The sequence below is a fragment of the Lissotriton helveticus genome, chromosome 7 (genome assembly GCF_964261635.1).
Source record: "Lissotriton helveticus chromosome 7, aLisHel1.1, whole genome shotgun sequence".
In the NCBI taxonomy this organism is placed as follows: Eukaryota; Metazoa; Chordata; class Amphibia; order Caudata; family Salamandridae; genus Lissotriton; species Lissotriton helveticus.
Window position 1 is genome coordinate 412593203 of NC_136068.1, and position 12447 is coordinate 412605649.

Here is a 12447-nt window from a genome sequence, read left to right on the forward strand (position 1 = left end):
TCCCAGCAAGGCCTGTCTGGATTCCAAAAATCGGGGATCTGGTCAGAGAGAAAATAACGGAGAAGAAGGAATTTGGGCCTTCTTACAGAAAGGCTGTACCTGTCTTAGCTCAATCAAAGAGAAGTTCCCTCATTGGCCACAGCTATTCTTAACATGTATACATCATATTCTTCATAATAACAGTGACAAATACACAACAATTTCTTTTGAATTTTCTTCACCAATATATCATTTTTATTTTTTTAAAGATAAATTATTCATAGCATTACTTTCAACTTTATATTTTCATTGAGATAAGACTTCATAAAGAACACAGAATTACACGATGAGCACATCTCCAATAATTACATAATACATATAAGAAAGAAACAATGAAAATTATTTACATTACATATCACAAGCTAATGAAAAAAAGGAAGAGTTGTTAAATAACAGTCTCTAAGCCCCTGAGAATACACAACCGTCCACAACATACACACTCATTCATACTAACAAGGCATACACATGCACTACGTGTGAAAAAGGAGATCTGAGTACTCATCAGCAGGGAACCCCTGCTAATTCACAGGTCTCAAAAATGAAGTATGAGACCCCGCACTATGGTCTACGCGCGTTTCGGCGGCACACACAGCCACCTTCCTCAGGACCTTTTTCCGTGACAGACACAGGAAACCAGGGGACCTAAAAAGTACAAAGAATAATTTGTGTTGTGGATATGGTGTCACCACGAAAGACCAGTTTGACTCTAAATCCATATATATACACAATTTATTTACACAATTTAAAACCCATTGTTGACACTTCAGCTCGGATTGAAACACAATTTTGTCCAAATCTACAAGGAATGTACATGCCGGCACATTAGTGCAATCCTATGGGTGCAGTAACTCGAAGCTCAGACAAGTACAAATTAGACATAATTAATCAGTCTGATATGGAGATATATATATGTGTCACCGAGACATATACGTCGGCCGTCATCCTCCATGAAGGATGTACACACCACAAAATTCATTGTCAGGATAAATTTACTTACACTATAATGCATCAGTACATTTTTAAACAAACGAACCGATCACTTGAACCACAGCAGAGGCAATTTCACAGTCTAACAAATCCCTAGAAAAAAGGAAAAACCATGCTAAATTGATGAATGAATAGAGAGAAAAATCCTAAGATAGAACCTGCCACCTTATGGCTGTAATACTTTACCTATATTGGGCTTGAGGGAGTTTCTATGGTAATTCCAAGATGACGCGAAGGTAATATTGTGAGTTCTCCGATGTAAAATACATTTCTTGTATTCTGACTAAATAAGTCACAAATGGGAAAAAGAAAGAGAAAAAAGGACAAGGTGGGGAAAGATGTTAGAGCTGCGTAATAAACCCCCTCATCCTATCAAACACAAATGGTAGGTAGAGACATAGCTATAAGACAAGGACCCACCTTGAATCCCAACCAAGGTGTCGTTGTTATAGGTCCCGATTCTTTCTGTTATAATTCTTTCCTTCAATGGTCATACGTGAATCTTTCCATCAGAAGACCCGAAATAAGACACCGATTCTTTCTACACTGTTTAAAAGAATAAAGGAGAAAAATATTGTAAAGGTCAAATAGTTGCCTGAAGGCTATGTAAATCGTACGGGGAAGAGAGTCAGGCTATCTCTGTACTATAGATCCTGACTAGAGTGGAACGTCCCTTATCTCTGTTATATCTAAACCTAGTGGGATCCCCTCAGTGCCCCACCATTCTCTGTTGTTAGTTTCTATTACGTGCAATTCGGTTGTTCTCCTATATCCAAAGAGATACCTCGTAATGCCGGTTGATTTTCTGTGTCTATCTAAAGTGCTGTTCTCACCTCCCATCTGTGCACTGGAGATCTCATCTAAGTACGTGGTGCAAGGATATACTACTTGCAAACTGCTACATGCATAAAAGTCCCGGTAGGGATAGGGCAACATGTGCATGACTAATGGTTTCTCTCGACTTGTTACTCTGAGCGTGATCGTAATCTTACTATGCCTGGATTTCTACTTACTCAGGTCGTGCACGAAGTGCAGCGTCAACGAAGGAACTCCCACAGGTATCGATGGTTCCAAACGGAAATGAGGAGCACCGGGCCCGTATATACACTGAGCCAAATGATCAAAAGTCTCGCGATATCTCGCGGGTAGGGTGAGAAAAATAAAAAACGGACTCCTGCTACCAACGCTGGTTAACGCCATAGAGATGATAGAGGAGCATGATGTTGCCGATCAGGGTCCTAGAAATAAAAAACAGATTCCCGATAAAGCTGCTCACTCGGAAAGATACAACGTCAGAGATGTCACTACACGCGCCATATTGGAGAGGTGAATAAATGCCGGTAAAACATCATAGTGTTAAGATGTATTGTGGAAAAGGCACAACCCCTATTAGGTTTGAGAAAATCTATAGTATGCCCCATATCATTGAATGTTTTACATCGGCTCGAGAAAGCCCAGACACGTTACGAAAAAGCACCAAAATGAAACCCAATGTGACAAGCCACGTAAATTACATGATTTAAATATAAAAAGCAATGTATAAGAAGTGAAGTAAAATGAATACATGAAAACGAATATGTGCAATCTAGTTGTTTTGGGAAGACTCACTTATACACACAAGTTGTTCCCATGCCAAACAACAGTTCAAATCAAAACAGCCCGAGACAACCGGTCCCAGAAAGGCAAACAGAGTATCTAATTACTACTATCATATATGGCATAAGAGGTGGACTCACGGACGCTCACTATGTACTACTGTGTGATATACCAAGATATTTCCTCATTCAGACCGCCTCTCACACAGTCCAAATGGTATATCCAAAATGTTTTGCGTTTTCTACTTGTAATTTCTGCGGATTGACCTGGTTTAAGTTGAACTTTTTCTAAAATCGTCCATTTAATGTCCTGCTCCTTGTGGTTCATTTTAAGAAAGTGTTCAACCAGTGGTGCTGTCGTTTTCTTGGTCCTAATTGCGGATTTATGTTCGCTGAAGCGTGTGCGAAATTCGCGGCCCGTTTCTCCTACATAGGCCAATCCACAACTACAAAATAGAATGTAGATAACATTCCTGCTGCGGCAGTTTGTCAGGTATCGGAGTTTAATTTTCTTGTCATTGTATTCAACAATTTCAGACGTGATCGCGGAGTCACAGGCGTGACATGACCCACATCTGTGATTGCCCAAGACAAGGGGAAGCCCTGTGATGGAGCGTTGGCCATCTAAGTGAGTTTTTTTGGGTTGGCGAGTGTGCACTAATAAATCCCGCAAATTTTGATTCCTCCTATATGCCAGTAGAGGGAGTGGTATTGCAGGAACCTGATCATCCGTGTTCAAGATTCTCCAATTTTTATTTATAATATTCCTAATCTTGAAATTCAAAGTTGAATGATTAATTGCACAAGTTATGCGATTGTGTTCTGGACGTTTAGATCCTTGTAATAAGGCTGTCCTATCATAGTACTTAGCTCTTTTAAAAGCATGTCGTACTAAACGATGGGGGTAGCCTCGTTTAAGTAATCTCTCCTTCAATTCATCTCCATGTTTGTGATACGCTACCATGTCAGTGCAATTACGGCGAATCCGTAAAAATTCTCCAAATGGTATAGACTCTCTTTGGCAATTAGGGTGAAAGCTATCGAATTTTAAGATGGTATTCTTGGCCGTAGGTTTCCTGAAAAGGCTAACCTTCAATTGACCACTGTCCCCCTCAATACTGATATCCAAAAAATCCACCTTGCAGTTATCATAACTTACTGTGAATCTGAGATTCGGATCACTGGCATTGAGCCACAAAACAAATGATTCCAACTCTTCAACTGATCCACTCCAAATAAAAAAAATATCATCTATGAATCGCCTCCAAACAGAAACGTTTTCAAAAAAAGGAGCCAGTTCATTAAAGATGTTACATAATTCCCACTCACCCATGAATGTATTCGCTACGCTCGGGGCACAAGATGCTCCCATTGAGGTGCCCTTGATTTGTTTATAGAGTGCGCCATTATATTCGAACAAATTGTTCAAGAGAACAATTTCAAGACATTGTAAGATGAACGTGTCTGGGCGATTATCAGGGTATCTATCAAGGAGGGTTGCCACCGCCTGCAACGCCCGACACTGAGGAATATTCGTGTAAAGCGCCTCAATGTCGAGCGTCACAAGGATGTCAATTCCAGGATTGAATGGCAGTCCCTCAATTTTCTTAATGATATCGCCTGTATCACGAATAAATGAGGAATACTTCTGTGTGAGGGGGCACAGAAATTTGTCTACATAATTGGAGAGGGATTCAGTGCATGACCCAATAGTGGAAATAATTGGTCGCATGGGGGGATCAGTTTCAGATTTATGGGTTTTTGGTAAACCGTAGAGGGCAGACGTGATTGGACAAGATTTATTAAGAAAGAGTAGTTCATCCTCACAAATGAAGCCCTCATTAAATGCCTCCTGAGTTGTCTCCTGAATCAGTAAATTGAGTCTCTCTACTTCCCTTCTTTGTGCTGGTCTATAGTGATCTGTTCTGGCAAGCATTTCTGTCATTTTCTGGTCATATAAGTTTTTATTAAATACCATCACCCCTCCACCTTTATCACAAGGTTTAATGATAATGGATGGGTCCGCCTTAAGTTTGTTAAGCGATGTAATTTCCAATTTAGACAGATTCAGTTTTGGTTTCTGAGGATTCTTAATGACGCGCTCTATGTCCCGAAGGACATTTTGTTCAAAAATGCGTACCTCGGCCCCCACCATATCTAATGTGGGGGTAAATGTTGATGGTGGTTTTCACTTGGACAAATTGTCATCTTCATCATTTGCGGGTCTATTCAGAAAGAACCTATTCAATCGCACCTTTCGAAAGAAGGCGAACAAGTCTTCATGTAATTTAAATTTGTTTAGACATACACTCGGTACAAATGACAGACCTCTACTGAGTACCTGGATGTCTTCTGGTGTCAAATTGTTAGAAGAGAGATTATAGATAGGTAAATTCTCACTATCGGAGCCACGTGTCATGGGTTTACCGTCTACCACCAGTACTGTTGGTTGCGGGTCCTGACATACTGTTGAGGAGGTTGAGGGCTCATCTGATGTTGTGCCCCTTGGTCCTGCCACCGGACATTCCTCCCTCGAAATTGGCCCCGGGGTAAAAAACCACGTCCATGAAATGGTCGTTGATTCATTCTTCCCCTAAATGGTCTTGAATTGTACTGACCTGTACCTGGGTCCTGATAGTTATCCCCATCAGACCCGGAGGAACCTGAGTCTGAAAAGTTGGTATATCTTCTCTGTTGGTAACCATCAAAGGTAGAGTTATAATTACCTGATGTAGTCTGTTGATAGTGACTAGGGTTAAGATAGGGATAGATCTTCTCTTTCGTAAACCATCTAATGTCTTTACGTAATTTCTCTGTCTTTTCATTAGTGAGATAGATGTCAAAATCTTTCATTTCGGACTGAATCTTATCTAGACAATTCTTAGCTTCCTCCACAGAGTTGGATGTGTTAAGTTTCGTTTCTAATTCATCGATATCTCTTTGAAGGGCGGATGCTACATCCTTGGCAGTTTCGATGATGAGCATCATCCAATCCCTGGAGCAGCGGTTTGAAATCAGTGACCACCGCTCCAGGAATTTTCTGATCTCAACAAAAAGGGCAGGTGCATTACGTACCCTCAATCCCGAGGGAATAACTCCAACTTTAAGGTACTCAAACATATAGAATGCGTGGGACTCTATGTGTCAGGACTCAATCAGTGAGCCTTGTTATTCCCCACCCACTTGCGCGATCAAGCAAAGCAAGAAGCACTGCTGACACATGGTTGAATAAGGTGCGTCTGTGGAGACGCAAGATGGCCGCCGTCATTGCCACCGAGAACGACAGCAGACGTTCTAGTCTTTCAGACCCTAGCTGCCGAGAATCCTATGTGGAGCGCGAGCGTCCTGAGAGACGCGCACTTCACTAAAGATTGAAGCCGTGGAGAGTCGCTTCCCTTGAAGTGACAAAGAAATGTTCTTAGTGTAATTTAGTTTGGGAGCGGAGTACCGTAGGAATAAAGAGGAGCTGTTTTAAGTGAGACCCGGCGCGTTTAATCAAGCGCGAGTCTCAAGTATTGACCAAGTGTTCGGAGCCGCCGCTGACAGACTGAGGAGCCGCTGACAGACTGAGGAGCCGCTGCGGAGCAGCTGTGGAGCCGCCGCTGAGTAATTGAAGAACCGCCGCTCATTCAAGGCTGTCAACGAGGGAACATCGCTATCAATCCCAGAACAGCTGAAGCGACCGCTCGTCAAGCCTTCAGCGTTTCTCACCAAAGAGAGCGGAAGCAAGTGGGAAGCGCCTTCAGCGTTTTCAACAGAGCCTGACAGAAAGAAGCAAGCTAAGTGCTTTAAAGTTTCAAAATCAAATGTGAATTATATATATATATATATAAAGGCATTACAACTCACAAACTGTTCTTCTGCAACATAGAGGTTTTATAAAACAAAATGACATTGCACAAAAGAAAAGTCTATATGTAAAAAGTTATAAACACTCACCATTACTCACTATTACTTCGAGAGACTGTCCGGAGGCTGTGAGAACCTACAAAGAAAGAAAAGGAGATAGATTATAACAGTTAAATACCTAATAAGAAGATAAGGAGAGAAATAATTCTAAAAGACAGAAACCCATATTAACAAGGGGCTTAGACATCAGTGAAGTAAGTGTATTTCCCCTACTTAGATAATTAGGAATTTAGTCATAGTTTCCAGAAGAAAGACTAATCTAAATCTGCTGTTATTTGTGATTCTAGTGACAGCTGATAGATGAGCAGCAGCCCAAATCATATCTAAGAAGAGAGGCAAGGTCCAGCAGCGATAAGGGTAATGAGTAGAGACAAGTGCACATTCAATAGTGAACTATGATAAAGCTATATTAGTAGTGTAATGATATGTTATTGCTTTTAGGTTCCACAAGTCCATCAAACCACTAGAGGGCAGAATCCAGAAGGAACCAGCGCAGGACCATTCTCTTCTCTGTTTGTTATTTTATCCACACCCCCTTCCCTGCGGGTAATGAAGGAAGGGTTCAGTGACCTGACCCGCCGACATTGCTCAGAGGGATTTGGGTTCTAGCATCTCTGTTCCCGTGCAAGACCTTGGTGAGCCAGATAAGTCTTAGAGTCCTGACAGAGTGAAGTGCCCAAGTAGCCTTTGCACCTGAACAGAGATGACTGAGGGAATTGATGTCCAGTCCTTAGGTACAATTTTAGATGCTATTCAGAAGGAACTGGGAGCGGTTAGGGAGGAGAATCGAAGTTTGAGGCAAGAAGTGATTAGCGCCAGGAAGGAAACTGCGGATTTGGCGTTAAGACTACGCCAACCAAGTAGCTTAGAGAGAGAAGCTATGAACCCAGTCTTAGAAACAACAAATAGGTCCACTACTCAGGTAATACATTCTCTTTCCCCGGTCATTCCACTGGCAGCTCCAGAGAGATTTAATGGGGATCCTCAGAAGGCGCAGATATTTTTGTCACAGTGCTCATTACATTTCATGTGCCGCCCTTCGATCTTCCCCGACGCGCAGTCTAGAGTGGCCTTCATACTCTCATATCTTAGCGGAGATGCAGCTTCGTGGTCCATGCCCCTAGTCACAAGAGATGACCCCTTGCTACGGAATTTCGAGGAATTCAAACAAGAATTCTTAAGAATATTCGACCGACGGAGAATTTCTCAAGTGGTGGATAACGAACTTTTAGACCTTAGACAGGGAAATCGGGATTTAATTGCATACTTGGCCCAATTTAACAAGCTGGTGGTGGAGACCAATTGGCCGGAGAGCAAGAGAGCTGCAGTGTTTTACCGCGGGCTGAGAGATGAACTAAAAGACACCTTGGCTCAGATTCCTAACCGGCCGACCGAAATCTCAGCACTGATAGATTTAGTGTTAGAGATAGACTTTCGTCAGGGAGAGCGGCGTGGGGAGAAGAAGAAGGAATTTAAGACAATACCTCCGAGGTTTGACCGGGCTCGGTCAGATGGCACAAAACCCGCTGAGAATCATACAGGAATTGAACCAATGCAAATTGGAACAATAAGGGGCCCTTTGACTAAAGAAGAGAAGGAACGAAGAAGAGCCAACAACCAATGTATGTACTGTGGATCTGGAAACCACTTCGTCCGAGAGTGCCCGAAGAAACCAAAGGGTCCTTTCAAGCCGAAGGAAAACTAATAGCACCACCTGCGGGAGGAGTTGAACAGGTGAGTGCGACTCAGGAAATAACTCCACATGAACACCAAGTCGCTAACACACTACAGTCGGCGGAGCCACATCTAATTTTGACAATGGAAGTGAAATTCAGGTTGACTACTTTGACTGAAGTATCCGTGATGATTGACTCAGGCGCCACGGGAAATTTTTGTGATTTAAAATTTGCCAAGAGAGTTGGGATCCAGGCAATTAGAAAGGCCAAGAGTGAACCAGTCCGGGCCGTAGATGGGACAAATCTGTCTTCGGGACCCATCGTGAGTCATACCGAGACTATCCAGTTGACAACCAGAGAAGGACATCAGGAGGAAGTTCAGTTTAATTTGATTGATGCCCCGCAATTCCAATTAATTCTTGGGCTCCCTTGGCTCACAGAGCATAATCCCACCATTAATTGGAGCTCCAGGACTATAGTGATGGATTCCAGCTATTGTAGTGAAAATTGTTTCCATTCAAAGAGTCAATTTGAAAAGAACACCCCCGCGCAGGTCTTGAGTACCCTAGAACATTCCTTGTGTGTGATCAACGTTCACGAAATTCCAGAAGATTACCGGGAATTTGCAGAGGTGTTCAATGAAGTAGAAGCAGAACGCTTACCTCCACATCGAGTTTATGACTGCAAGATAGAGCTAGAGCCAGGGTCAAATTTGCCGTGCAGTCGTGTTTACGCCCTGACGGAGAGAGAACACCAACACTTGAAGGAGTACTTGGATAAATATCTTGCCAATGGTTTCATCCGACCATCTCAATCACCAGTCTCGTCGCCTCTGTTTTTTGTGCCGAAGAAGGAGGGAGAATTGAGGACGTGCATCGACTATAGAGCCATAAATAAAATAACCAAGAAGAACAGATACCCTCTACCACTGATCTCGGTGCTTCTAGACCAAGTAAAAGGGGCTCGAATCTATACTAAGCTCGATCTAAGAGGGGCCTATCATCTGGTCCGGATGCGAGAAGGAGACGAGTGGAAGACGGCATTTCGGACAAGATTTGGGCTTTTTGAATATCAAGTGATGCCCTATGGATTGTGCAATGCCCCTGCTGCTTTTCAGCATTTCATCAACGACGTCCTGAAAGACTTTATAGATCAATGTGCAATTGTATACATAGATGATATCCTGATCTATTCTTCTGACGTGGCAAGTCATCACGAGCAAGTGAGAGGTGTGTTACAAAAATTACAGGAAAATAAATTGTTCGTGAAGTTAGAAAAATGTGCCTTTGATGTGACCAAGGTGGAATTCTTGGGTTTCGTACTGTCGCCTTCAGGAATCGTGATGGACCAACGTAAGGTGGAAGCAGTGACAAACTGGAAATCCCCGCGAAGTGTGAAGGAAGTTCAAGGCTTCATAGGATTTGCTAACTTTTATCTGAGATTTATTAGCGAGTTCTCCAAGAAGATCCTCCCGCTCACTAAGTTACTGAAAAAGGGGGCCAAGTTTGAGTGGTCAGATGAAGCAGAAGAGGCTTTTCAATTGTTAAAAAAGAATTTCACCACAGCGCCAGTTTTATTACATGCTGATCCCTCAGAGCCCTTTTATGTGGAAACTGATGCGTCCGACCAGGCGGTGGGAGGTGTGCTATCACAGCGGCATAAGACTACGGGGCAATTGCACCCAGTTGCTTACAGATCCAGAAAACTATCTCCTGCTGAAGTGAATTATACAATCACGGAGAAAGAGTTATTGGCGATCAAGGATGCTTTTAAAGAGTGGCGACATTATTTGATGGGGGCCCGACATCAAGTAACGGTGTTTACGGATCATCGTAATTTAAAATTTTTGAAAACGGCCAGAACACTTACCCCTCGGCAACTGAGGTGGTCGTTGTATTTTGCAGATTACGATTTTATAATCACCTTTCGTCCTGGAAGCCAAAACGGGAAAGCAGATGCGTTATCCAGAATGGGTACTGAGTTCCAGAGAACCTCCAACAACATTCAGTCAATTATTCCCAGTGATAAAGTTATCGGAGCCTTAACTACCATTCAACTACAAGAGTTAATTGCAGACGTCATGAGCGAAGAGACCATGCAGAGATGGTTGGAGGAGGACACCGACAGAAGACTAATTCAACAATTGCCTTACCATAAAGATGCCTTGTACTTACCAACAATCGAATTGCGTCAGCAAGTAATGCAAGAGTGTCATGACGACAAATTGGCTGGCCACAAGGGAGAAGCTAAGACAGAGGAATTAGTCAAGAGACATTATTGGTGGCCAAAAATGACATCAGATATTGAGACGTATGTGAAGTCATGTGAGATTTGCGCGCAGGGGAAGTCGGAACGGCAGGCACCAAAAGGATTATTGCAACCCCTACCCACACCCCCTCATCCATGGCACACAGTTACATTAGACCTTATAACAGATTTACCAATAAGTCAGGGGTTCGACACCATTCTAGTGGTAGTGGATGCCTTCTCAAAAATGGCCCATTTCACAGCTTTAAAGGGGGTTCCTACAGCCAGTCAGTTAGCAGCTCACTTTAGCACTCAGATTGTTAGGATACACGGAATTCCCAAGATCGTAATTTCTGACAGGGGTCCCCAATTTGTGTCCCGTTTTTGGAAGGCCTTTATGGATGGTTTGGGAACGGAGGTCAGGTTCTCTACTAGCTACCACCCCGAGACAGATGGACAAACAGAGAGGGTAAACCAAGAGTTGGAACAATACCTACGACTCTTCCTTTTAAAAGAAGAAGGAAATTGGTCAGAATATTTGTGGACGGCAGAATTTGCTCACAATAATGCAAAGAATGCTTCGACAGGTTTCTCTCCTTTCTTTGTGAATTATGGAAGACATCCAAAAGCAACTGTTCGACAAATGGAAATAGCAGTCCCAGCAGTAAAGGAAGTCATGTCACATTTGTCTCAAATCCAACAAGAAGTCACGAACAATCTCCAATTGGCAAAAACAAAATACAAGGCATATGCAGATCGGAAGAGAAAAGCAGGACCTCTCCTGTTAAAAAGGGACCAAGTTTGGTTAAGTACCAAAAATTTGAGACTCAAAGGAAACAGGAAGTTTCAACCCCGATTCATCGGTCCTTACTCTATCAAGGAACAAATTAATCAGGTCACTTATCGACTGGAACTGCCGCCCAGGTTGAAAATACATCCAGTCTTCCATGTTTCGCTGTTAAAGAAGGTGTCTACGAGTCTGAGGAGTCAACTACCTCCAAAGCCAATCCAGTTGGAAACCGGAACAGAGTTTGAAGTGAAAGAAATTTTGGATTCCAAATGGTCTAAAGGCAAACTGTACTATTTGATAGACTGGAAAGGCTATGGTCCAGAGGAACGGTCCTGGGAGAAGGAAGAGGATGTTCATGCACCAAGATTAGTGAAAACCTTTCACCAAAGATTCCCTACTAAGCCAAGAAGGGAAGGATCTACCTTGTTGGGGGGTACTGTCAGGACTCAATCAGTGGGCCTTGTTATTCCCCACCCACTTGCGCGATCAAGCAAAGCAAGAAGCACTGCTGACACATGGTTGAATAAGGTGCGTCTGTGGAGACGCAAGATGGCCGCCGTCATTGCCACCGAGAACGACAGCAGACGTTCTAGTCTTTCAGACCCTAGCTGCCGAGAATCCTATGTGGAGCGCGAGCGTCCTGAGAGACGCGCACTTCACTAAAGATTGAAGCCGTGGAGAGTCGCTTCCCTTGAAGTGACAAAGAAATGTTCTTAGTGTAATTTAGTTTGGGAGCGGAGTACCGTAGGAATAAAGAGGAGCTGTTTTAAGTGAGACCCGGCGCGTTTAATCAAGCGCGAGTCTCAAGTATTGACCAAGTGTTCGGAGCCGCCGCTGACAGACTGAGGAGCCGCTGACAGACTGAGGAGCCGCTGCGGAGCAGCTGTGGAGCCGCCGCTGAGTAATTGAAGAACCGCCGCTCATTCAAGGCTGTCAACGAGGGAACATCGCTATCAATCCCAGAACAGCTGAAGCGACCGCTCGTCAAGCCTTCAGCGTTTCTCACCAAAGAGAGCGGAAGCAAGTGGGAAGCGCCTTCAGCGTTTTCAACAGAGCCTGACAGAAAGAAGCAAGCTAAGTGCTTTAAAGTTTCAAAATCAAATGTGAATTATATATATATATATATAAAGGCATTACAACTCACAAACTGTTCTTCTGCAACATAGAGGTTTTATAAAACAAAATGACATTGCACAAAAGAAAA

The 12447-nt window shown here is 43.1% G+C and overlaps 1 long non-coding RNA gene across 1 annotated transcript; it reads right to left on the minus strand.

The window, feature by feature from the left end:
* Nucleotides 1–601: 601 nt before the first annotated feature.
* Nucleotides 602–1252, minus strand: LOC144766797 (uncharacterized). Its single transcript, XR_013597932.1, has 3 exons — nucleotides 1213–1252; nucleotides 1037–1119; nucleotides 602–681 (listed from the first exon to the last, which is right to left on the minus strand). It is a non-coding gene; the product is annotated as an uncharacterized LOC144766797 (long non-coding RNA).
* Between the last annotated feature and the right edge of the window lie 11195 nt (nucleotides 1253–12447).